The following is a 27,629-nucleotide window of genomic DNA, read 5'->3' as shown; positions in this document are numbered from 1 at the left end:
TGAGGTGGCACTACCTATGAGGTCAGCAGTGAGGAGCTGCAAGCATTTCTTGAGCTTTCCTAAGCCATACAGGATTTAATGCCATATGCTGCTCCAAAACAGTTTTTGAATTACTGCAATGAGTATCATTTTATAGCCCAGATTTAGATGAAAGAAGTGTTAGGTGGCTCAGAGGATTAAATAAATAAATAAATAAATCTTGTTTGTTGCTCCAATAGGTATTTGACCATCTTGTCATGCCACTCTTGTTTCTTTTCCTCAACCTCCAGCTGCTCTGCGATATTATTTTTGAGCTCCAGGCATCCTCCTACTTCTGAAGGTGGAACATGTAACCTTGGAAATAAAACCTAAGGACAAAGGAGCCCTACATCTTAGCGTATATCTGCAGCTTTCTTTAAAATATATGTAAAGCAGGAAGGAAAACCAGACACCTTTGTGTTTTGAAAAGCATGGCACCTGACCCAAAGCATCAAGCCGGAATCATTTTCCCTCTGATTACAGTCAAGAATCTTAAGAAAATAAAAATGGAATACTTCTTCCATGCAAGAACCCTGAAAGCATTTTTGCTACTACTTCAATTATTCTCTGATTTTAAAAAATGCTGCTATTGGCCACACCATATTTAAATTGTAATTCATAGCCTCTTGCCTCCTAAAATTTTTGTTACAAATCTGTACTAGTTCAAAAAATATCAGATTTGGAAACAAGGCATGCAATATGTGATTTGTGCTACTGCAGACACAGGACAGCTGCCACAATTGCAGTCTGTTGTAGAGGGCTTTGCCTGCATTTATATTGCATTATTACCTCCTGTCATGAGAATCTGGTCGAATATCTTATCCAGGCTCTAACACATCTTCAGTGGCTCCCCAAAGAACAACCTTAACAACCCATTCCACAACATCTGTCAGCCTCACGGACTGGAATGACCATGTTTTCAACACTCAGCCTTGCAATTACACCTGCTGGAAACAGCTGTCTGGACTGAAAGCCATTGCTTGTTTTCTGAAGAGCACCCTAGGAGTTTTCATATCTTCTCAAGAGAGCAGAAGACTACTGATGATGATGAACATCCACCCTCCTGGCCATTAGAAAGTTTTCCTCCCATTGCCAGTATCCTAGTGTACAAACTAGTGAGAGATTTCCTAAACAGCCTGTCAGCATAACCCCTGCAGATTAAACACACACAGGAGTGTGTAACAAACAAAAAGAGTTTACACATACAAAAAATCTTGAATGCAAAATGACATTCCTGCAATATCAGACAAAAAAACCCCTATCCCTTGCCTACCCAGGGAACACCTGTGTAAGTGCAGTAATTTCCTGTACTAGGTTTTTGGCTGCTCTTTGAATGCAAGTTGTACTGCATAAAGGCCTGAGGAGTAGACACAGAGGATGTTCCCACATCCACCCATGCCATGAGCTGAGGTAATAAAGAAAACACCAAAGCAAGCTGCAGGACTGTGGCACACCATGGGATGTATCAGCCTTATCAGGAAGCCAGGTTAATAGCCAAAACAAGCATAAGCAAACCTGGCTAAGAAGAAAGCATCATGATAGCAATTCCAGAAGAAAAAATCTTTTGGCCTAGCTACTTTCATTTTAACTTTGTTCTCTTCAAAAAACAAGACTGCTTTAGATATTTTTCCTGAGTAAAAACCTGAGTTCAAAGCTTACTGAACACTCCAGGAAAAATTTCCAGTGCTGCTGTTTTTCACTGACCCCCACTGTTAACAGTAGATACATGAATTACCAATTTACTGAGCCCCATATTCTGGCTAGGATGTTCCAAATTCCAAAGCACTAGCAAAAAAGTGGATATTAATGCTACCTTAACAATTGACTCCAATAAACAATGTTGTCCATGTGCCAATGGTTCATCTGTCAAGGGATAAGGTAGAAAGAAGTAAAAACTGCAACGCACTGCATAAAGCAACAATTCCTTAATTTGGCAGAGTAGGAATAGGGTTTTTTCTGAACAGTCAATAGAACTAAACACTGAGTGAATTTTCTTGACAATATTCAGAGAATACCCAAATCCCAAAGTGAGGAACTTGGTTTCAGCAGGAAACCATAAATATATTGACAAAAGTTACCTCCTTTTGGTGGGGGCAAAGGGGCAAATATACTTCTGATTTTGTTTAGACCCATTTGTTTTAATCCTTTTGAGAGCTGATCACACAATGACGGGCTCACATGATCTGAGAGCTAAGCCAACATGTTCTTTGACTTCCAACAGAACATAAGATCTGCTAAGAATAATAGACAAAGTAAACCAGCCTCCTGATGCCAATAGTAGAAGGCTCGAACACAAATCATTCCCTTGGAAAATCAATACAGATACAAAATATAACAGTCATTCCAGGAAACGGCATGACAGCTATGGATGGCATGCCCTCCTGCAGGCTTTGAGAAACACCTCACACCCTGGCAAGCAGTCAGGGGTATGGCAAGCTACAGCTACAAAAAGGAGGTTGTAGATACTGAACCAAGCAGCACAACGAGGGTGTAACTGCTGAGTCTCCTGGCACGGGGAGCTCCAAACCCAGCCTCACCCACTGGAGCTGCACTTCTGTTTCTCTAGGATGAACTTCACAGTGTGTCTGCTTTTGCTCAGCCCCAAGAACCATGGGGTAAGGCAAACCCCTCACCTTCAGCTGAAATTCTCTGGAGCTGGCCCTACCCCCATTTCTAGGAGAGCAACTTCCCAACTTTTGGAGCCTCACGCTCACTCCACACCAGCTTCGGGAATCTTGAAAGAATTCATAATGCTGCCTTAGAGACTTGAGAGAGCAGACAGTTAAATGAGGAGGGCAGAAACATGTATGCTCTCATCTATAAAACCTTTAAGTCATTCTTTAATAAAGAAACATGTTACAGCAGTTCTTGATCCTCATTCAGTCTAGCCATCACACAAAGGGGAAAAGCCAGATCCATATTGCCCTTGGGAATTTGCAGGAACATTAAGTTGGAAACAGTATCTGCACATGCAACAGCACTCAGCCCACTCCTCTCAAGCACCTTACAATGCATCTGCATGACACCAACCAGCAGCTCCTCAGTGACACTAGGTTCAATTTACTCAAAATTATGACATCAAAATTCACACATTAACAAGAGAGTTTTATTTCCTTCTGTTTGAAATAATTATATAAACAGCACCAAACTTTATACTGATTAATAAATGTTCAAAGCCACAACAGAGATACATTTCATGATTCAAAATATGGGACAAAAAGGCAAATAAGAAGACCCTGATGTTATTAAAATCTTGTGATTTCAGCCCAGTCTCTTGAGCTCAAGGCTTTCAAATACTTATAGCCACCAACACCATGTTGACAGAAGTTTCCATCATAATTATCATCAAGTTCTTATTGTTTCCAAAGACAAAACCTTACAACAAGCTTCTGATGTTCAAAGATCCCCAGAAATGGCTAAAACCCATCTTCCCACAGTAATCTCCAGAGCAGTAAAACCCATTTCTACCTCAAAAGAAAGACAGCTTGCATCACAGATGCACTTTTTTTTAGATGCCCTGACAATCATATCATGCCAGTAGTACTGCATGGCTTATCTGAGAAAGCTTGAGATGAGCCATGGGCTCAAAACAATCCTCCAAGACCATCTCAGAAGGGAGGGAGGGACCAGGGTGGCACACCTATGCTGCAGTTTGTGCACAACTGGTTCAGTTACTAAAGCACTCCAGTTAGCTGCCTCAGGGGCATCCATCTTGCACTGCTTCCCCAGAATCAGCCACATCCCAGGAAAGTCCAGAGCTTTAGTCATGTTAGGGTACCAAGGACTGCTCACATTAGGCACAAAATCCCAATGAATTATGTCTTCATACATCCATCTATTTAGGAGACCACTACAATCCCATCTATATTGTGTTATTCTGCTCTCAAGTACAAGCTCTTTGTAGCAATGCCCCACTTCACAGAATCAGGAGCATTTTCTCCCTTACCACAGACTGGCCAAAGAGAGTTTGGGGGAGGTCTCCGAGTGCACTCAGAGTTTCTTAAACACACCTTAATCCACCTTCACACACAACAAGACACTTTCATCCATTAAAGTTTGCCATGCATTTCTGCACATTTTTTCTTTCAGATGGGCTCATGACCAAGCAGAAAAGAGCAGTAGAAAAAGCATACACATTATGATATTTCACAAAGTCTGAAAAACTCCAGTTTATGGAGGAACTTATCAGAAGTTCATCTGAGTAATATAAATTACAGAAGCTTTCACTAGTGAAATCACTGGAATTAGTTGATTGTTTATTTGATTGGGGATTTTTTAATCTTCCAATATATTCCTGAGAGGGAGCCATGCCAACTGGGGACACGAGACACAGAGTTGGTAAATATTGTAACAATTAACTTTGCATTTATTTGATTACTTGTGGTGTCTTTTTTCCTGTGGGTACAGAGGAAACAGCAAAGGATAGATGGCTCATTTGCTTCTTCTCATTGCCCTTCATATCCTCCTGTGTCTGTCTCTCTGTTGAAGGCTGCTGAGCTACTGCCCCCGATGCAACAGCAGTGTGGTTCAATATGTTGTATAAACAAAGGGTATGCAGGCAGTGCTCTGCAGCAGCAACATCAGAGCTCCCTGCTCCCAGCTCTCCCCTCAGACTAGGACTGCACCAGTCCTCTAACCTACATTGCTTTTTCTTGTCTTCCTGTAGGCATTAGAACAACACAGGACTTCTTGAATATTCAGAGAACCACAAAAAAAAAATGGTCTGGGAGCTTACCCAAGCCTAATCCCCTGATTCCCTGTCTCAGAGAAGACCACTAGACACAAACCATTCATGACATTCACCTCCTCTTATGAGGAGCCTCACCAGCCTCTAATGAGGCAGTCACACCTTTTCTAGGCAACCTAATCCCACACTGAGCTTTCTTTATGGTTGTTTTTCTCACCTAAGCCTAGAAAATCTCTTGTGCTACAATGTGGTCCCATTATTTCTTGAAGTGCCCAGCACAGACAGAGAACAAACAGTTCTTTCCTCTTTTTGTCATTTTCATATGCCAGTCTTGTGATTAAATTTGGTCTTGAGAGCGAGATCTGTCAGGTGTCCCTTGCTAATTATGCTTTGGATTCTCCATGTTTTTCTTTGGGCTCAGAGTCCCAAACACAACATCACACTAAACAGAAAATGCAACAATGCTAACTGTTAGGGTAATTCATGCCTTGCATATATCCTTTCTATCTCTGATTCTGCTTGCCAGTGAGAACATCATACTTTGGCAGCAGTCATGAAAGTATACAATTTTTTTATAAAGCCTGATCTGGCCCATGGGAAATCTGAGGGAAAAAAAAATAGGTTAGTATGTTAGTAGGTTGCACCACCAAAGTTCAGAGACTAAAAAGCAGAGCTTAAAAATACAGGAAGTTATTACCACTATCTCCTCTGACAGCTGAGAACAGAGTCAGCTGACTGAGCATCTTAAATTTACATTTCAACCTCTTCCCTCGCTATACAAACCAAGATCATTGCTTATGCTTCTCTTGCTACTTCTGTAAACAAAGCAGTCTATCTTGTGAAAGCCCAGTGCCAAGTCCTACAGCATGACCATCTCTTCTTGAGCATGATCAAAATCAGGGAAGTGCCTTGAAATAAACAGTTCCCAGTTTCTCAGCTTCTCCCAGCTTGCTGACAATAGCTGGCAGCAGTGGGGTAACAAGTGGAACAGGCACCTTAAGTTGCAAGAGAGGGAGACCATTTATCACTTCTGGAACACAGATCATCAAGGTTGTGTGCTAGGGCAAACAAAGAGCCTACTGAATGTTTTGCCTGTTCTGTACCTCCTGATCCACAGCACAGTACAGCAGCAGCGCCCAAAATTATATCACCTAAAACTAAGGTCTTGCAGAGAATGAGAAAGACTATCCTGCAGGTAATAAGGAATAATACCTGGATGGCTTTACAGAACTGTAACACCTCCACTTGCAGTGCCTTCCCTCAGCCAGGCAGAAAGGCTTCCACCATGCCTTTCCTTTCAGTTATTGTTTCAGCCTTCATAAAGTAGAATCATAAAATATTCAGAGTTGGAAGGGACCCATCAGGATAATCAATCCAAGCAGTATCCTGTCTCTAGCCCAGGCAGGCTAGGTCACCAATCCCCTCTCATCTTTTCTCAGGCCTGCTGGCTACAAGCACCTGCTTCCTGCAGCTGGGCTCTGATGGTTCCAGAGACAAGTGACGAGCCCCAGGCACTGCCCAGCCCTCTCAGCTACAATTTGAGACTTAAGGTTCTCAGACACTGACTTACTGACCGCTCTCCTCCAGGTTTCTGCAAATCCTGAAAATCAGTAGAAGACCTTGTGGATCTGGGGCTAGTTTGGGAATGTTTGTCCACGCTCAAGAAGAGTCTGTACAAGTACTTAGATTAATTTGCATGCCATATATTGCACTCTGGAGCTCATGCTTATTCCTATATATGTGAGCCCAAAACCACCTTTCTTGTCCATCTTGAAGAACAGAAGAACAAATACTTGTGTAGAAATACTGCACTTCCACAGATCCATTAAGCAAAGGTGAAAGTATATGAATAATTTAATAAGGGACTCAAAGGAAAAAAATTACATGTGAAGTCTTTTTCTGTAACCTTAAATACTGCAGAAACAGAAGAGTTTGCTGCCATGTTCCCAGACTTGGGAGTTCAACTAGTTGGCCTGTCTAGACTCCAGTGTAATTGGCAACTAGCAACCTCTTCACAGATATCTTTCCAATATTTTCAAGTATCTTTTGCCTTCTTTTTAATTTCCTGCCCTTAACTGTTGTTATTCCCTATAAAATAGCAGTAATAATTTACTCTGGAAGCAACTGAGTATCCATGCTATCAGTGGAATACCTTTATATATTACTGTGCATTACTGTTTCGTCCAAAGGAACATCTGTTAACCAAGACATGAATTCTTGTGAATAAATGCTGCTGGATTTTGGGGTGCCTATGCGTGCCCTGTATGGAGACACAAGCATATTTGCATGTGTGTGTTTCTACATAGACAGATAAACATACACAACGTATATGTCACTAAAATGTTTATGGGAATAAGCTAGAAAAATTTATCAAGGAAAGAAGTGTCAGCTCTATGAAAGACAGAGCTGATACTGCTATAGACAAAAAGAATATTGGGCCTTAACCATCTCTGGTTACAAGGGATTTAACAGTCTCTGTTAACAAGCCACAAAATGTGTGTGAACCCTTGTCATGCCACTTAGTCCATGACTCCTACATCATACCCCGAGCAAAGGGCACCACGTCAGGTTTAACAAAGATTCCTGATCTCTGTGTGTTTGCAGTGCAATGGCTGCAGAGAAAAATCCCTGCAGGGTGGAGCTTGGGAGACTCGGCAGGAAGCCTGGCTTGCAGTCTGTTTTTCCCCCAATGAACAAGCTTAAATCACTTGCATAGAAGCAACTCTTAGTTGTTTCTGCAGCTTCTGCTCCCTAAAATGTTACAGACCTAGCATAAGGTACCATTCAGGGGATGAAGTTATGAAAAAGCATGCTCAGACATTGAGAGAAACCCACTGTGGTGAGGAAAGCATTTTGTTCAAGCAGAACAGGACAACATAAACCTCACTGGCTCTCCCAGTGCAGTTCTGATTTTTGGACATAAGATTTGAAAACTTATTTTCTAGTTTTCAGCTATTCATAGTTCACTTGTATGGCAACAGCATGCACTGGCCTTTATTTTGCCATGGGAGAAGACAAGTTGACGTTGTCTAAAATAACATTTACCTACACTGTAGGCACTTAAAGGCACCAAAATACACAGCCAGACTGAGCTTTAATGAAGCTAAAGTGGATATGGAATTAAATTTTAAATTATGTTTTAGGTTGAACCCTGTTCCATAAATTCCTCACTGCAGGGAAACTTTTTACATAAGAAACCTTTCAAGATAAGAGGTTTTCAGGACTTGTGCAAGAAAAAATGATACCTAGAACACAGTTTAATGGGAATCCAAACAATAAAAAAGATTACAAACATCAAGAGGAGATTATGCTTAATTTGAATTGTTGTATGATGAATAAGCTTTCAAAATTTTGAACCACTCAAAGGCTAATTTGATGTCTTTTTGTCGGATAAAAAAAGAAAACATGCAGTAAAACACTTAAAAATTTTAAGCTGCATAAGCAGGGCTTCCTGCAGATTTGACATAACAGAAAAGTAGCTCATTATGTGTGTTTTGTACCTTTAAATCAACATGCCACTCTGAGAATTTTAGACAAGTGAAGTAAGGAAACAAACATGGAAAAAAGAAATGGTAAATACGAACACACAAATTTTGCCTCTTGGATTCTCATCACTTCCCTCATGGAAGTGATAGACATTGTTCTGGTTTTAATACATCTATATAAATGAAGAGAAATCACAAGCAAAAAAATATCAATATTGTTATAACATGGGTCAGGTTTCAGTGGTCTTTTCAATTAAGTTTTAGCAAATGTTTCTCAGTAACCAAAAGATTGTTGGCTCTAAGGTCAATTGTAATGGAGTTTTTAAGGTCAGTTCTCCTCCTTTAGAATTAATCCTAATTTCACCTACTGAAAAATTATCAGGAAGAAGGCCATTTCCAAACACTTAAGTATATTTATTACTCTCATTTCCACCCTGATTATGCAGCTAACCGACTAGAATAAACCAATTCACTGCATATTCTAACAAGGGTGCTGTTATTGGCAATCTTCTTCTACTGAATGACCTACACTGGCAACCTGCCTGCAAACAGCAGTGAAATTCCATAAAGGCCAAAAGGTTGCTGTGGCCACCTTTTTGGCACAAGGACACAGCCTATGGAAGGTACCAGCCTCAGAATGTGTAGCCTAAGAGCCAAATCTGCGTGCGACATTTGATCCAGGCTTGGCTTGCCAAACTCACGCGTGTTGATTTCCTCTGATTCATCAAACACAGTAAATGCTAACAATGAACACACAATCATAGAATTGTCTAGGCTGGAAAAGCTCTTTAGGACCCTTGAGTCCAGCTGTTAACCCAGCACTGGCAAGTTCACTTCTATACCATGCCACCAGGTGCCCATCTACACCTCCCTGGGCAACCTGTGCCAAAGCTTGTAATCCTTTCCATGGAGAAATTGTTCCTAGTATCCCAGCTAAACTCTCCTCAGCACAACCTGAGGCTATGTTCTCTTGCCCCATCACTTGTTATTTTGGAGAAGAGAGTGACTCCCACCTGGCTACAGCCTCCTTTCAGGGAGTTGTAGGGAGCAATAAGGTCCCCCAGGCCTCCTTCTCTCCAGGGTAAACAACCCCAGCTCCATCAGCCACTCCTCAGCAGACTTGTGCTCCACACCCTTCACCAGATCCATGTCTCTGTCTTCCATCTCAAGAGGGCTGGGTACCCAGAGAAGAGTTGGCCTTATTATTAAAGGCTTACTATTAATGCAAAGAAGGCATTAATGTCCCCAGCTTTGGTCAAAATATTTCCCAGCACATCTAATAAAAAGGGAAATTCTCTTTAGACCTCATTTTGTTGCTGACATGTTTACAGAAACATTTTTTTTTGTCTTTTACAACAGTAGCCAGATTCTTGTAGGGCTAGTTCTAGTAGGGCTTTAGCCCTTCTAATTTTCTCCCTGCACTACTTCACAACATCCTTGTATTCCTTCTGAGTCTCTTGCCCCTTTCTTTGAAGAATTATAAACTCTCTTTTTTTTTTTTTTTTTCCCCCCTGAGTTCCAGTCAGAAAGAGCACTCAGATTTTGTCTGCTGCAAGAAGTAGGCCTGTCTGTCTGGTTGGTTGGCTTGATCTCAGAACCTTCACTGTGTCACAAGCAGAGAGGAATTAGTTTGACTTGTAAGAAAAAAAAATAATTAGGCAGGTCAGTTCAGCAAACAAAATTATCAAATTCTATTTTAGTGGGATTTGCTGCTCAAAGTAATTACCCCTTCATGATCTGAAACTGGTGTGCCCTAATGCATTCAAACGAACACAGCAGGGAAAAAAGAATGAAAACTTCACATTTCTTTACTAGAATGATTCAAAAATACTTGAGGTCAGTAACATCTGAAAATGAAATGAAACAAAATTGCATACATACCTTGCACCTCTAAAATCTCCTGTCTTACAGACTGAAGGCTTTTGCTAATTATGCCCTAAGCATAATACCTTTATAAGTCAGCAGGGTAAACAACTAAATAATTCATGTTTTAGCATAAGCCAAGCCCTCCTAGTCACTGGCAACTGAAAGGAGGCAGGAGGGACACTTGTTGAAAACATATTGTGATTCTGGGATTCAACCTCAAACAAAACAGGAAAACAAAAAGGCACTTCAAAATTAATCTCACAATAAGTGTTCCTGGCAAAAATTATTTCTGCTGTACGTCATGGCAATAGAACCAGGGGAAAAGTAAATGAAAATGTACAAATTGTTTGTTCCTGTATGAGAGAATAAAATATTGCACATTTAATACACATTATCTTTTGAGAATGATTGTTAGAGAAAGCATTAATCAGATCTCTTTCCAGTCACATCCAAGCTATGAAGTGTTTTATGCACAATTATCATATATTTTAAAGCCAGGTAATTCAATAGGACTTTCAAAATTTTAAGTTTGCTGTGCCTCATGTTGCATAATTACAAACTAGTGTGTGAATGCTACAATCAGAAATGTTGTATTCATTATCAGCAGCATTATAAGGTAACTGAAACACAAAAACCAGACAGATTCAGAGATTTTGAAGATGGAAAGGGACTCTAAAAACATCTAGCCTAAATGATGCACCATTATATGACAAAAATCAAGGTATTTTAGGGTATTAAACAACCCCAGTTTGACAACATGATTGAAAAGTAATGCACATTCCACTCTAAATAAAGCAGCAGATACTTGCAGGACTTACTAAATTATAAATAAAAGCTACAATGAACTGAAAGTAAAATAAGAGATGGTGTCTGAGTCACCAAGAAAGCCACCTCTTTAACCTAATGGATTTTATTAGAGGTCATCAAAATGAGTGAAGTAGAAAGCAACGCAAAAGTTGATAAAAATAAATAAAGAATCCAGAGGAAAGAGTGACAGTACCCAGCTTCAATACAATCATCATTGCTTTTGCATGTGAAACAATTCACTCACAAAAGCAAAAATTGAAAAAAAAAAAAATTGGAACTAATGGTAAACTCTTTAATGCCTTAATCAGAGCAGTGTTTTAGAGCCAGAGATGAAAAAGGATGGAAAAAAAAATTGGGAGTACAATTGCAGGAGCAAAATCTACATAGGCTCCCATTTATTCACAAACACTACATGCAGCCCATGTGTCGTTCTGATGATTTGCTGCCATCTAGAAACAGAGCTTCATCTATGCAATCACTACTTGGCTGGTCAAAGACTTTGATTTCCAAGCAAATCAAACCACTTCCTTTTATTTGTCCTGATGTCTTTAGTCAATAAAGCTGAAACATTCAACATATTTTTAAAAAACCTCAGCCAAATAGATTTAGGTATAAGTTAAATTCATCTAGAATAGCATGTCAGTAACAATCCCTAAGCTGTCCACAATGTTCATAACTGGCTCAGTTGAATGTGTCTTGTTACCACTGTATGATTTTGATGCACCTCCTCATATTTCAGAGGATCTTGTACACCCCTGCTCAGGCTCACAGCTTCTGGGCATGCTAACTGCTGAGCTATTACCCAACTCACAAGTGCCATTTCAAAGTGAAACAGAACTTATTTCTTAGGTAACCATCACACATAGGAAATGTAGAAAGCAAGGTCTGTATAGAAAGTAGCTCCAAGGCCCCTCAAAGGCAAGTAAATAACCCAATGGATTAGCACAGTCTTGCTTTTCTTTTTTTTTTTTTTTTGAAAGCAAAACTCAGATTGTACATTAGAAGTAGGGTTTTCAGCACAACACAAAAGAAGTAACAGGGTGCTTTGAGGACTGTGTTGTATCAGCAAACCAAAGATAATTTTCTCCCCTGGCTGTAGAGTGCCCTCACATTTAATGTGGCTCTTCTTGAGAGAACAGGTTGGGTTTGCTCTCTGCTGCCAAAGCAGAGTAACTCCAGTGCAACTATTTTTTATTTGTGATGTTTTGTGGGGGTTAGAAACAGGCTTTTACTGTTTATTAAGCAATTAAGAATGACATTGTTTGGAGACAGCCCCGTGACATATATCTGCCCAATATATGATCTAGAAGCCAGGCTGTTCCAAACCAGAAATTATCTCTGTTCTTGGTCAGAGCTGTAAGAGTCTTACAAGCACAGCACTCCACTCTGTTAAGCCTTTTCTCTAACCCACCCTTACTGGAAGGCAATGCTAAGTTTCTTCAGAAACAAGAAGTAACTGCATTCAGCTTCTTCTGAGGCAGAGAGATTCAGTCCATCTAACACAGGCAGCTAAAAGGCATGTAAGCATGAGCTCTTTCCAAGCCACACCTTAAAGCCAAAGTAGATAAAAAGGCATCTAAAGAAGGTAGGTAATTTCATCCTGAAACTACTTTCTAAAGCAGGTTAGAGGAACACCTCTCTGGAGCTGCCAGCTTTTCTCCAATGACAGTAAATGCAGGCTAGGGTAGCTAGTGGCTTAGTGGCCATGTGGTTTTCAGCTATATAAAGGCAGAAGACATAAATAGTTCCTGAAAGAAAGGCATAAAACTTGTGAGAACAACCACTGAACCATGTTACTTTGTAAAGATCAGACAGTGATGGCACCACCCAGAAACAAAGACAGCATCTCAAAAGATTTCCCTCAAAAGGTTTCCATCAAAGGACTTCCATTTTCTTCCAAAAGATTTCCATCTTCCAACTATTTTTTCCAACTCTGCTTCAAGGTCTCCACTATGAGGATAGCAGCCAGTTGCTCAAAGCAAATTACATTGATCTTATCATGATGAAAGTCAGTTTTTGTAAGGCTGTTTCTTTTAAAATGTTTTCACATAAAGTGCTTCAGAGTCCAGGTAGAGGAGGAAAAATAAGAATGCTCAGCTGAAAACATTCAAGCAATGTCTAGTGCTTTAAAATAGAAATTTCAACAGTTAGGAAGACTGCTCTTTAGCCTTATCACTAGAATATTTTTTCTTATTCATTAGAGCACAACTCCAAGTATGCCTTAGTCTCAAAGTGAAGATTTGTAAGGAAACAAAATCCTTAACTTGCGCTTTGCTATAAAGATTATTTCTCTTTATTTATAATGTCCTCTAATGAGTTTCAAAATACTTCAAAACCAGTAACAGACATAAGGAATGTGTAACATCAGTATTGTGCATCATTCCTTTGAAATGTTTATTTTCCTCTTGGTCCTCCGTGGCACATTCATGAATTACACAAGTTCATATCACTTGATCTGCTTAACTGTACACTGTCCTTCCTCTGCCAACTGCAACCCACATGAGACTTAAAACAGAGCCAAAACCAAACAAGTTCAATTTCAGAGAACAAAGCAGGGCATCTAATGCTAATAGGGAATCTTGAGACCAGACCATTTCTAACTTTACCACAATGTTTTAATGAGATTAAGCAGGCCCCTGACAACGTCTACTGCATTTTCTCTACCTAAAAAATTTTATCTTCTACCTCTACCTCTACCACTCCCATTCTTCAGTGAAACGAATTAAGTAACGGGGCTGATTAAATAGTATTTCCAGCTCTCATGATGGGTTTTGAATATTTTTAAATCATCCTCCCTATTAGCTTCAGTACTGTGGCTATTACCTGAGAAACATTTCACTTCAGCTCTGCAGAGGCTTGGAATATGTGGTTTTAAAGCTTGTACATGCTTGTGAATAGAAAAATTTTTCATAATCCTCAAGAAACTGGTTAGATTTTTTGATAGGCTTGCAGCAAAAAATAAAGTGAGTCTAAAATCACATCACAAATCTGTGCAAAGTCCCAAAGGCATCTTAGCAGTGCTCTAAAAGGCAAACTGCTCCAAGATAGGGAACTCAATCTGAATAGGAGCAAGTTGAAATCCCAGACAAAGGATCAACAGAAAGAGAAGACTGTATATTGGATATGTTTTAGGAAGAAAACTTGGAAAAATGATGGTAGCCCGGGGTCTTTCCATCACAACATGCTCTGTTGAAAATTTATCACACTGCCATTCCCAGCGCCATAGCTCACACTGAAGTAGTTTCACAACAAAATTAAGAGGACCCACCACAGCTCTCCTCACAGGCACCTGGATCAATTTATAATTGCCACTTCAAAGAGCATACATTAGGACACCACAATTATTATGGCTATACCTATACCCAGGCAAGAAAAAAAAATTTAAAAAGCTAAAGCAATTTAGGCATAATGTTGCTAAGCTGTTCCACCAAAGGCAAATGCTTCCCATAGGAATCCATGAGAATTGACTGACAGTATTTCTTCAAAAATTCCCTTTCCATCCTTGTTTTCTTTTCCACCGTTTGCAAAAAAGGACTTTTAAGAAACAATTTTTAAAATCCCAAACCAATAGACAGAAGATATTCAACCACTTCATATCTACTAAACCACTTAATATCTACTACGCATTTCTACAGTGATACAAAAGCATTTCGTCCTATGTTTAAATAGCTAAACATGGAAACGTGAAACAGAGCTTCAGAGTACCAGATCTTCCTTTTGCTTTCATTCCTACAGTGACCAGCAAGCACTGCCTATAAAAAAAAATGCCTCCAATGGCCACTACCTTTTGAGAGGCAGAATGAGCACTCGAGAGCTGGAAAGAGGTACAAGATCTAAAGAGAAGATCACGATTTGAGCGTCAGTAAGACATGTTCTTCACAGCTGTAAGCAGTCAGCTGAATGTGTATTTGCCACTGGTTACGTGTGCTCTTCAGCAGAATCATGCAGGTCCCGACCCCCTGACCAGGAAACAAAGAAAGTTATGTTTCATTATATCTATTTAATCTCAGAAACTGCATTTTTTTTAGTAAAGTGAAAGGACAGGCCACAAAATACATCCATGAGAGATGTCAAGCTTTGTGTTTTATGTAGGAGAGAAAGTTTAGCAACACCAACCATTCATGGTGCAATTTTACAGAGACTGCATAAAAATCTCAAAGTCCTTTCTGCCAAGACAAAAGAGCAATTCATGTGCAAGAGAGCAAGAACCAACCCTTCCCTTCGAGCAGGGATTATTGCTGCTGGTTGGCAGAATAAGGAGCTTCATGAGGTCCTGGCATTCCAATGCAATTCTATAATAGAACCTTGAGGCTGACCCTTTAGAGTATTCAAGTCCCATAGATCCCATGTAGAGCTTGTTTCTTTTACAGCTAACTTGGCAAGTTCTGCTGATCTCTCTGTGATGCAGCAAGATTTCTGGAATACTTTACTGATCCAAAAGACCTGGAACTCAAACCTGCTACATACATGTTTTAAAGTTTAAAATGGCTATATGTTGTAATAATTTTGACAATAATTGCAGTGTCAAAACAGCTACTGAAACCAGCCAACATCAGTCCCCAACACACATTACCCCTTCATAAACAGAAAATAAGCTGGGGGTTAGGGATTGGGAAATGAAATTAAATCTTGTACCATTTCTTCACTGAATGGTTTCTGAAGTGATCAACTGAGTGAGGCAAATAAAAACAATAACCAAACCACCTTTTCTAAAAAAGAAAAAAACTGACAGAAATGGAGACATTGCTCTCAGCACGTAAAAATTCTTCCTCAATGCAATTACTGGTGTCAGATAAGGTTGCTGAGGGTACATTCTACTGAACATAATAAGAATGGATTTCCAGCAATTATGCAGCATATTTGACTGTAGATGTCAGAGGTATCAAGTTGATAAAAAAGTCACTCAGAATATGATTCCTCCTAAAACATCAGGAATATTTTTACTTTTAAATCAATCCACATTAAGGCAAGCCCCTTTAAATACCATGACTGAACCCACATAAACTCTAAACAGCCAAACTGACCCAAGACTACATAAGCCCCACAAGGACCAGTCCTGTTCTCCCTCAGGCTGAGGAACATGCCCCCAGCAAACTAATGCCAGGACTTCAGTTTTCAGGGTGTCTACCCAGATGTTAATCTGACTGAAAATTAAAATTGCAATTTTTTGTTGGCTTGGGGTTTTTTGGTAGGGCTAATTTTTCAGTAACATCTCTTCTCTTTTGCAGGCAGTGTTACTGCCAGCTGAGTTGCTCTGACAGCCAGACAAGAAATTCCACTGGATTCCAGAAAACCAAATAAGGTGTTACCCATACCTGTTATAACATCATGGCTGCTAAGGAGAAGGGTGGGAAAGGGCACTTACCTTTGGCTGAGATGAATTTTACTCTGGAAGTTGCCTTTTATTTCCATTTGCTATAAAAAGATGAGAATGAACAGCTCAAAGGTACTTGTTTAACTTTGAAAATGTGCTTTCTCTAGTTTGGCAAATGAACAGGCAGTGGGATGGTATGTCTCTTTTCTCACAGAATTCTGCTTTGTTCTGCTTCCCAGTTACATTTCAAATACTTTCATGCTGGATCTATCTGTACCTATCTTTTTTAGGTGCCCACATGGGGCAGAAGTTAAACATCTGAACAATTAAAGTCAGATATCCAAGTTTAAGATGCTCATCCTCCAACTCCTTTTACAGGAAATGGAAAGTCTTTACTAAAGGGAAAAAAGTCAAAATTTATTCAAGCAACAACATGTTTCTTAAAACAAAGGTTGTTGTAATGCAAAAAATACCCAAAAGTAAAAGATCAACATTCCTACATGGTTCTGATATATAGGAATCAAAAGTGTTCTCTCTAGAGGCTGGGAAGGAAGGTCCACAAAAGCAAATTGTGATGTAGGTGTTTGGTGGGAATTTTAAAGGGATGAATGTAGAAGATGAAATGTTTAATAGATTGGGAGACATATTACTGCTAAAATAATAAATAATTGCAGGAAAAATACTCCCCCTAGCCATGGAAAGTGAAATCAAACCCAATTTGACTTGTTAGCCAGATTATGACTGAGCAAGGTCAGATAAAAACAAGCTGTGTTGAATGGAATGGTAGATTGACACAGCTCAAACACAGGTCAGGCAGTTAAACAACTGGAAATTATCAGTGAAATGTTCAAGAGCACTTTTGAAGCAGACACAGGTCTGCTCCAGTCATTTGCATGCTCTCGTGGCCTGAACATGATGCAGCAGCTTTAGCCAGAGACAGGAGAAGCACAAGCCAAAGCTTACTTGGTATAATAAAGATGAGACACAAGCCAGCCTACTGTTTCTTTAGAGTAGCAGGTTTTTGTGAGAGGTGCTTTAGAAATTGCTGCAGGACCTGAATTAACCTAGTATTGGAGAGATTTCAATCAGTGTACCCTCTCCAAGTATCCAAGCAAACACAGGGACTTTTTAAATGTGTTCTTCTGACATGGCAAAGGAAAAAAAAAACCCAGAGAACTGAAACCGAGTAAGTGTGAGGCTGCAGAAAACAACAAAATAAATCACAGAATCTCCTCCTAGAACCTGAAAAAATCTCTACAAAACCAAACTGCTGATGACTGGAAATAAGAGCAATATATTTATTGTGAGTCTGTAGCGCTGCATTGTTTAGCAAAGACACAGAACCACCAGAAGATGAAGGGAATCCTGACAGCCAGAGGAACACTGCAGCACTGATGGCGTTGGAGCAGCAGGGCATGCCTTTGGAGCTCAGAGGCAGAGCAACATCTCTGGTCAAATTTACCCTTGACTAGCCATAATTAGATTCTCAATCAGAGAGCTGGCTGAGGACAGAAGATGCTGACAAGGAGAAAAACATTTTGGAAACTTAGAACAGCTATACACATCCATAAACTGAAGGCTGGACCTGAAAAAGAGTTTGGGTGAGCGTGGACTAAAGAAGCTGCAATCTGCAGCTTCTAGTGCCTGGCTCCCAAAGGGGGAATGACAGCAGGATGCAGCCTGACAGTGGAACTTTACAGCAATCTAAAATCACAATTCTACACATCCCACCCAGTCTCACAAAATAATTAGTGAACCTGTGACTGCAGTCACACAAAAATTAATTCCCACCACCATCTCATTTGATTTCCAAACATAACAGGAAGGCAATGCTACTACCCACACATCGTTATCACTAATTGCACAGACAGAAAGGAGAAAGCAAAAACCTTTCAGGACAAAGTCAGGAAGCAGAAAACTTCAGCACTCTCTAAGCCAAGGGTGACTCCAGCACAGGAAGCATCACCAGCCAGGGCCACAGTCCTGTACAAGCTGAGGGCAGCAGGCAGATCCAGATGTTGGCAGCCCCAGATATGGTGAGGGAGCAATCCAGGTGTGAGGTCTGTCCAGGGGTACAGCCAAAGGCAAAAGATGAAGCAGAGACAGGCAAGAGCAGAAGCCCCCAAGGCAGCTGCCTCCATCCCATGCCTCCTCCTCATCCTTCTCTTCCTTTCTTGTGTGTGGGCCAAGGGCAGGAACATGCAGCTCCTCAGCACCCCGTGGCACAGGCTGCCACCACTCCCCTGCCCACAGAGCTCCCAGGATGCTGGGAATCACCAAACCATCATGTCAAGCCAAATGAAGGATCCACAGGGGCTGGAGAAGAGCGGCCAGCCATTCCCCAGGTGCATTTCTCCAGATGGAGAAAATCTACTCTGCCACAGCAGCTGCACAGCCTGGAGGGGAAGGAATTCCAGCAGCAGGAGCAGCTTGCCTGCCTGACATGATCTTGGGGGCTCAGTGACCAACTCAGGCAGCTAAGTGCCAGGGACAGGTGGATTTGGAATGTCTACAGAGAGGGAGACCCTAAACCCCCTGGGGCAGCCCCTTCCAGAGCTCTGTCCACCCTCAGTGTAAAGTTCTTCCTCAAGAGGTGAAGTAGAACTCCTACAGAAACTCCTCTCTGTCTTTTCTCATCTGCCAGGTGAACTCACTTCTCAGCCCTGGGCAGCCAGAGCGGCTGGGAGCCATCCCGAGCACGCAGAATGCCCTGGAAGGGCTTTAAGGCCATGTCCCAGCGAGCCAGAGACCTTGGCCAAGGAGGAGGACTGGAAACACAGTATTGACAGAGGCCTGTCCCAAGGGAGGTGGAAAGACAACCTAAAATCTCCAGTGCCCTTGAAGACACGGGAAGAAAGCTGGTTTGGATGGAGCTCTGAACGGCCTGGTCTAGTGAAAGGTGTCCCTGCCCATGCAAGGGGCTCAGAATTAGCTGATCTTTAAAATCCCTTCCAATCCACACTCTTCTTTTGGTTCTGTGATCTACAATAACATCTCCACTCCTCTAGCTTATATTAAAATAGTTCTAGTTTCTTATAAATTTTTATTCTAGTTTATTTTTTTAAAGTCTTTTTTTCTATTTAAAGGAGATATCCAGGTGTTGTAAAATTATTTCTTTTCCAAAAAAAATTAAAGCTTAGACTGGTTTTATAATATTTATAAATATTTATATTTATAACATTTTTGTCCTTGTCTTTTTTCCTTTTGGGGGGTTTTTTTGTTGTTTTCTTTAAAAAAAACTCATGTATTTATTAAAGGATCTATTCTTGTCTTTATGTATATGATCTATGCAGCCAATTTTTGGAAAGAAAAGTATCACTCCAAAAGAAAACTGAGACACAGAGGAATCTGATGGCTGATCCATGTACACATGCTACCGAACAGAAACACACAAACTGTGATCAACAAAATACCATCTCTCAAAAACCCATCATTTAACTCCGAAGAAAATTCTACAGAGTAAAAAATGGAAAAAAGTTTTCTTAATGGGCTTTAGTGAAGGGAGGTTCATTTAGAAATCACTTTCTGGTTTGTGGATTAAGATTGGAGCTGTCACACTCCAGAGAGGTTTCATATTTTATCCTTAATACTTTTCAGCAGTATGACATTTTATGTCAAGTTTCTCCAAGTCTCCTTCCCTCCTTTCCTTAATGCATTTTAGTGCTTTTCTCTGTTGGTTCTGCTCTCATACACTGCTGTTTCCCAGACCTTCCCTGTACCAGCAGTGGCGAGGTTACTTGCTTCCACAACTAATTCACATATATTTATTTGCATATATGAAGAATATCCACAGAATCACTCTCTGAGCCCCACAAGCAGACATTTTTTGCACAGATACAAAAAACCTAGAGTTAGAGAGTTCGCAAATCAAATTTAAATCCGCTGATATAAGTCCCAACATATTTATTCTTTTAGTGGGGTCAGAAACTGTAAAGAGGTCCCGCCTGAAAAATAAGTATGTCAGCAAAATACATGTACATTCATTTTTTTCCCCCCTCTGTTTAATATTCAAAAACTTGACTGAAGGATGGACTTCACAGCATTATTTACTGACATACTCCCATAAAATAAATTAATCAAGACTGGTTTTCAAGGAGACAGATGACAAATAATGAACGTGGGGGTTTAAAACTGGAGACCAGCATCACACACAAGCATTGGCCATTTTTCCTGAAGAATCACAGCCCGTGGAAAGACCAGTATTGGAGCCAGGGACCAGTATGAAGAGGGAGCATCAGACAGAGTGTTATGCATTGAGCACAACCTCCTACCTCTCATGACCCCTGCACCATTCAGGGTGAGGAGAGAAGACATAGAAATGGTTGAAATATATCATAGGGGAAAAAAAAAAAGGGAGAAGGTATTTTTATATTTTTTTGTTGTTTTTCACTACTCAAATCTGTTTTAATGGGAATTAACTAAAGTAATTTTCACTGACTTGAGTCTGTTTCGCCTCCAACTGTAATTGGTAAGCAGTCTCCCTGTCTTTCTCTTGACCCATTTACTTTCTCATCCTCTTTTTCCCCCAACCTGCTGAGGATGGGGCAGTGAGAGAGCAGGTGGAAGGACATTTGGCTGCCAGCCAACGCTGGCTCACCATAACACCAAAATTCAACAGCCTCCTTATCTCCTAATTTTTTCCAAATTTACCAGACCTCTTCCCTAAACACTACAGTTTGTGCAAAGAGCTGAAAGGAGCTAGCTTACACAAAGTGATGAGCACAACGATGACTCCCTTGCGAAATGGAAAACTAAGGAAAATAAATGTGAATTAATTGAAATAATTATGTAATAACATCCAAAGCCTTAATCAGAATGAAATTAGGCAACACGATTAAGAGTTGTGAGCAAGGTCTCCTCAATCTAAAGTCCCAAATCCTCTCCTGCTAATGAGATATAGCTAGATGTTAAGAAATAAAAGAACACTGAGCAAGGATCTTCCTTGGAGAAGTGAGAGAAAGGTGTCACAGTGGGCTACCTTTAATTATTTCCTTCTTAAGAAAATAAGCCAGCAAATAGGAGACCTGAGGTCAGTGCTTAACTGAGCCTGAAGGGATTCAAATTTATATTTTCTGCCTCCTCAAGACCCACCTTACATGCTTGGCTAAATGGGGGAACCCTTCTGGGTTCTCTGGGCCAGAGTGCAGAGGAGAGGGCGATAATCAGCCCATTAAGTCTTGCTGGTGGTCATGGGTTCTTCCTCCTCCTGTAATGTCACTGAAGCAAACAGAAGCACAACCCAAAGCACAGAGAAGGCCTTAATCACTGCAGTAATGCCCTTCCTTGTGCTCTCTCTCTTTTGATCAAAGAAATGTTCAATTTTTATACCAGCCCTGTTTACTGGAAGGCAGCCTGATTCAGGCTAGGAAAACAGCTGCCACTCAGCACTTCCTCTGCTCTTGGAGGTGAGTAACAAAAGATAGAACTCCTTCAGGCTGAGAAAGGAATTTATCCTGGTCACACATTCTCTCAGCATGTGTTCTAGCCAATTAGGCTGTAATACAAAAGATGTGTAGCTGGACCATCACATCCCTTTTGCAGCTTTGGAAAGGATCTGTTTCTCATGAAAGATTCTCTGTAAGCAAGCATTAACTGAAATCTATTTGATCTGATTAAACTTCTGAAAGATGAAAGTAAGACTTCCTCCTTTCTGAGCCTTTATCAAGTCAGGGGGCTTTGGTGCTAAGAGAAATAGCTTGGGGAGAGCAAAGCTCAAAACCAAATCTTGGCCCCCATACTGGCACATCAACAGGGAGCTACGTGCAGGGAAAGAGGCTTAAACTTCTAGCTCTGATGGGCTGTATTTTTGAAAGGAATTTGCCCTTATGATCTGTGCTTCTCCTGCACTGAACTGGAGGATTCTGCTCAGTTTTCAAGCTGAAAAAAACACAGCTTCACCTCCTTGCCTAGTTTATAAACCAATTCACTTGCCATTTTATCCAACCATAGTGATTCCTTATCAGTTTTCTTTTCTGTCATGGACTAACCTTTCTGCCAGGCAGTTTGACTTCCAAAGTTCCTTTAAAAAATGCATAGTTCTCATTCTGAAATTAAATTACACCACAGGAGCATTGGTGATAAGCAGTATGCACACCTGCATGCAAAAATCCCAGGGTTAAATGAGCAGCTCTTTTATGCAAAGAAAAGAGCGAGCAGTAGAAACCTGGAAGGGTGAAATAATGAATCAGATACTTCACTGGCAGGCCAACATCTGGAAGTTGCTGCTAAAGCCAGAAGGAGCAGTTATTTAAAAGACTTCTCTCCTAATTCTATCCCATTGACCAGGCTTGAGAGAGTCAAATTAAAGGTGGGCCTGTCCCTTGACACTGAAGAAGCCCAAACTTCTTAAGTAATCCACTACCTATCCCACAGAAGCAATCATGGCTCTGACTCTGAACAAGGAGACCTTTTCCTGCAGGACATTCTTAACGATGCAGCAGGATCCAGGATTTCACAGTTATACCAGTCTCCTCATGTCAGCCTCCACTTCAATTAAAACCCTCTCACTTCAGCTTATCAACCACTGAAATATCTTTTCTTAGGAACCCAGGCTTTTAGGCATGCAAAATGACTAGGGACTTTAAATTATTATCTCAAAATTGTAGGAAAGGAGCGTTCCTTAGGTATTTCCAGAAGGTTGTGACACTCAAAGCAACATTCTCTGCCCATGTCCACATAGCACATCAGGATGACACCAGGATGCACATCCTTTCCTCCTACTCCCTGCTAGCCCTTGAAAGACCTTGGTGGCATAAGCAAAGGGTGCCACATGCACTCCAAGACCTCTCCCCTGATCCCACGAAGGATGGCTGGGGATCTGTGTTCAACAATACCCATACAGTAGCAGACAGTCCAGGACAGCACATCTAACATGCCTACTGACTTCCAAAGCAACTTCAACCCACCACTTCGGCCTGGGGAAGAACAGAGAGCTCTCTACTTAGTAATCAAATCACAGACCTCTACAAACTTCACTTCCTAAATCAAATAAAGTTTTAACAAGAGTTCTCCAAATATTTTAATTTACCAGAATCCAAAGGGACACCTGCACTGCTCCCACTGCTCCACAAGCTGCTCCTTCACCTAGTTTCATCCGGAAATCCCATTTATTCTTGTCCATACTCACCATCAAATCTCAATGCTGATTTCCCCATAATTTTTTCCCCTTATATTTTGAAGAAACATCACAGCCAAGTCAGTGTATGCTGAGGCTCTTTTTGTCAATGTACTTGTCATGATATCACTCGAAAAGGCTGTTGTTCTCCACATAAGAATTTAAACTACCCAGATCTCACACATATCCATAGCAAACTAAGGCTGAGTTGCTTGCAAACTAAACTGCTACCTAATGATCAGAGCTGGGGTGAATGATGATGTTTCCAATTTTACCTCACTTCAAGATAGCAAAATTACCTGGAGAGCCTGGGTAATTGAAACACCAAGAAAAACGTGGCATGGACACTTACAGAGCTGTACACAAAACCACCTTGTGCTCAAGCCAGTTTGAGCTGGGCATTGACCCTCCTAGACCCGAACTAACTCCACAAAACACAGGGCTGCCTCTGCCCCAGGCTGCTCAGCTTCTCTACATTCTATCAAGACCCATTAATCTATGGATGGCAGTGGATGAGCCCCTTGGCTAACAGGCAAACAAGACAGCCCAGCAGGAAGAAAGATGAGCTCTCTTTTATGCTACTAGGCAAGTAATTGTGGTAAATAAACAGTTAACCTGGGCAGTAACTCACAGAAATTTTGGGTGCTTTCTGACAGCCAAAAAAAATTGCGTTTTTTATCCCCCCCCAGGGCTTCTTCTTTTCAATAAATAGTTCACTGCTTGGACAGTGTTCAGCAGAAATTAGCCTTTAATTAGTATTTAACAAAATACATTCCTTAAGCTGGCTGGCTGGACTTCCCTCAACAGTCTCATTATCCTTCCTTAATGAAGTAAACAGCACATCTACAATCTTCAGGAGCAATTTAATATTTTTGCTTTTACTATTAAAGGTGCCTTTATGTTCATTTCCTAGCATGGAATCAATGCCTGCACCATGAAGACAATGCAACTCTCCCTTAATAAGGTTAGTTGTGCCTGTGATTAATTACTTTTGGGTCTTAATGATTCTCAGCATGGGGTGTCTTTTCCTCCTGCTTCACTTCTTGGAACATCTGAGTAATTTTTTCCCTTTCAGCTGTTGTCAAATATCACTGGTTTCAATCCTAATTAAAGCACTTAATTGTTGAGCTGACTTTGTTTTGTGCTAAGGTGGGACAAGATACTGTTTGCCTCTATTATTTCTCTATTTTTATCTTACATCTTTTAAGGAAGAACTTTCTCATTGCATTCATTTAGCAAGGGTTTTTTCCTACAAGAGGTGAGTTTCTCTTTCTATCACATGCATTTTTCAGTCATTCCAAATATAATACCTCTAATCTACTATCTGGCACGTCTCAATCCTCTGCTCAAATCACTTCAAAAAGGATTCCAAGCAGAATATTCAATTAGGAAGTCATGACTGAAAAACAAAAATGAAACTTTAATGATTTAGTTAAAGTCCATGGGTACTTCAGCTAGGCTATCTTCAGTTCTGCTCTCATGAGCCCAAACTGTATTCAGTCAAAGCTGTTCTGGCTGTCATCTATTCCTTGGCAGACACCCCTGCCTCTCCCCACAAAAAATCCCACAAACAAAACCAACCAACCAAAACAAAACCAAAAAAACAGACACAAAAAATCCACACAAAAATGAAACAAGAGAAGGGGAAATAAAAAGCAAGATGTCTGATCATAGATCTAGAAGAATATCTCCTGTAGAAGCAGCAGATCCAGACATAAGAAATGACAATGACATGGAGAAGGGGACTTCACATTGATTAGTGCTTAAGGGACAAATGAGAGCTAATTTCTCACTTTTCACTATAGTGGCTCTTCTAAATCAGCACAAATGAATTGCTCAATACTCCCTGTCCTAGCACATGAGTCACAGCATGGATTCCAGCCACTCTTAAGAATACAGGGGACAGAAACAGATAACCAAACTTCAAACAGATGCACCCCATCCCACAAATTGTTTCTATTTTGTAACCATCACTCTCAGAAGATGCAGCACACAAGAAAACTAAGTGGCTTATCATCCAGACAGTTGACTTTCACCTTGCAAGGTAGTTCTGATTATCTACTAGATTATACCCTGGCAAGAAATTGGAATGCAGAACTGTACACCTACAGGGCTTCTGGCAACAGTTCTCAATGGGATCATTAGGGAGAATAAAAGCACACAAAAGTGGAAAAAGAGAACTTTCTCCCATGACTAACTACATATTTTATAAATGCTCAGCTATCATTAGTACCTATAAATATTACTACCAAAAAAAAAAAAAAGCAGAAAGGGTCAATACAAAAAAAAACCCTTTTCAATATGTTGGTAATTAGAGGACTGACCGAGTCACAAAAATTTAATATGGGGATAAGGGAAAACTCATTAAATGCCTGAGACAGAAAAAAAAAAAAATCAAGGCTGTGCTATGCTGCTGAGATTTCATGAGCAAGGTGGAAAAAAAATCTTAGCTAAAATAAAGTACCACCAGGGCCTCTTGCCAAATATAACAAACAGAGGGAAAATCACTCCTCAACAACAGGATACATGCAAAATGTCCAGGGCATGATACCAAGAAGGCTGCAGGCGATCAGGAAAACCACAGGAAGTAAGACAATCTACCTTGCTCGAAGATGTTAAAATATCAGCCTTGACAGAAACCGAAGGAGAACAATTATCATTAAGGCCACAAGAAATTGCCTGACACCAGCTTTCCCACAGTACAAGGAAATTACCTAGCTTACCTTGCTTCTGCGTTTTAGTCACACTGGTTGTTCAAATGTTATTTAAGGCATTGAAAGGATAAGGATTAGAGGGTACAACCTGGGTACCTACGCCAAGTCCAAAAAACCCAATGCATTGCCAGAAGGGATGTGGGGGCACAGTGGGGAGCACTGAAGGTGTAACACACAGTGAGAAAGTACAAGTGTATGCCCTAGGCATTACCAGTCCTCACTACAGCTCTGGATGATGCAGGCTCACATGGGCTCACAGAGAGTTTGCATCGAGGAGGTGAACTCAGCACTGAGGGAGGAATTAGACCATCAGGCTACAGCAAGCAAGGACTTCCTGGAAATCTGTGGTTTTAGCACTACCCTGGTAGATCATAATACATATGTTGTGGCAGAAGCAGTTCATAAGCTTAGGAACTTATGGATATGATGAAAGCAAAAAGAACCTGTGACAAAATAAACTCCAAGCCTGCATTTGGCTGAGGTGATAATGGTGTGGTGGACTTCATTAAAAAAATAAAGAAAGAAACAAGCAAACAAAAACACCCTCCCCCCCCAAACAAAACTGCACAAAAGAATTACTCCAAAACCACCAAAAAAAAAAAAAGCCAAAAACAAACACCCAAACAGACAACAACAAGAAGATAAGACCCCATAAAATTAACCAAACCAATTTGAATGCTATATGACTTTTCAAGGGGTTTGTGTACATGGATGTAAGACAGCTACATCACTAAACTATAAGAGAAAAAATAAAAAAGAGTTTGAAGGCTCTAGCACTCAAAGAAGTCATTTGGCATTGTAAATGTTTTTACCCATGTTGTAGATAATTTAGTAACATCTACCTTAAAGTACAACAGCCAGTCACCGAGTGGGACTATTCCTCAGCAGCTTCAGGCTGCAGCATGCAACTGTTTCCTATGCATTTGTAACCTTTTGCTACGCAGATTTTGCCCATTTGGGCTTTTTAACAAAAAAGGATTGTTTAGAGGAGAGAGCAAAATGGTTTTAAAGTGCTCTTTCTGAATGTGGGATATAGGTTTGGCTGGGATAGGGGAAGAAGTACAGTCTGAGCTCAGTTTCCATAGTGACTTGAAGAAATCACAGTACAGACAAAAACTTCAGAAATATTCTAGTTTTGCCTCCCAGCAAGGTTTTGTGCTTTCCACATTAGTGACACGCTGAAATCAGTCTTGCCTGCAGAGATAAGCCTTTATCATACTAAGATCTAGGATACTTCTACTTCTATCAAAACACATAATTTGAAATATTCATTTGACTTTTCTGGTTGTAAATTCTGGCTTTGGCTTCTTTTTCCATTTTTCTGCAGACCAAGGAAAGAAAAGTCTGAGCCTGGGTGGCAAAATTCTTCTGAGTTCTCTACTCCTTGTATTCAGAGGGGAGAGGTCACACTGTAATGATAAAAATGTAGGAAGCCAGCTATGCTAGAATTAAATTAGAATTCATGCTCATCCTCTCTGCAACAGCCTGACAGCTTCTCTTCTCCTTCATTAGCAGAAGGAGGCTGAGAGGGGAATGTAAAGCAATAGTATGATTTGAACAGCAAATCTGAAGAGGAGGGAATGCGATAACCACAACCATCATTACCAAATGTGACTGTATGGAA

Source organism: Fringilla coelebs (genome assembly GCF_963513975.1).
Source record: "Fringilla coelebs genome assembly, chromosome: 1".
Lineage (NCBI taxonomy): Eukaryota > Metazoa > Chordata > Aves > Passeriformes > Fringillidae > Fringilla > Fringilla coelebs.
The sequence above is the reverse complement of the archived record's forward strand: the minus strand, read 5'-3'. Positions refer to the sequence as shown.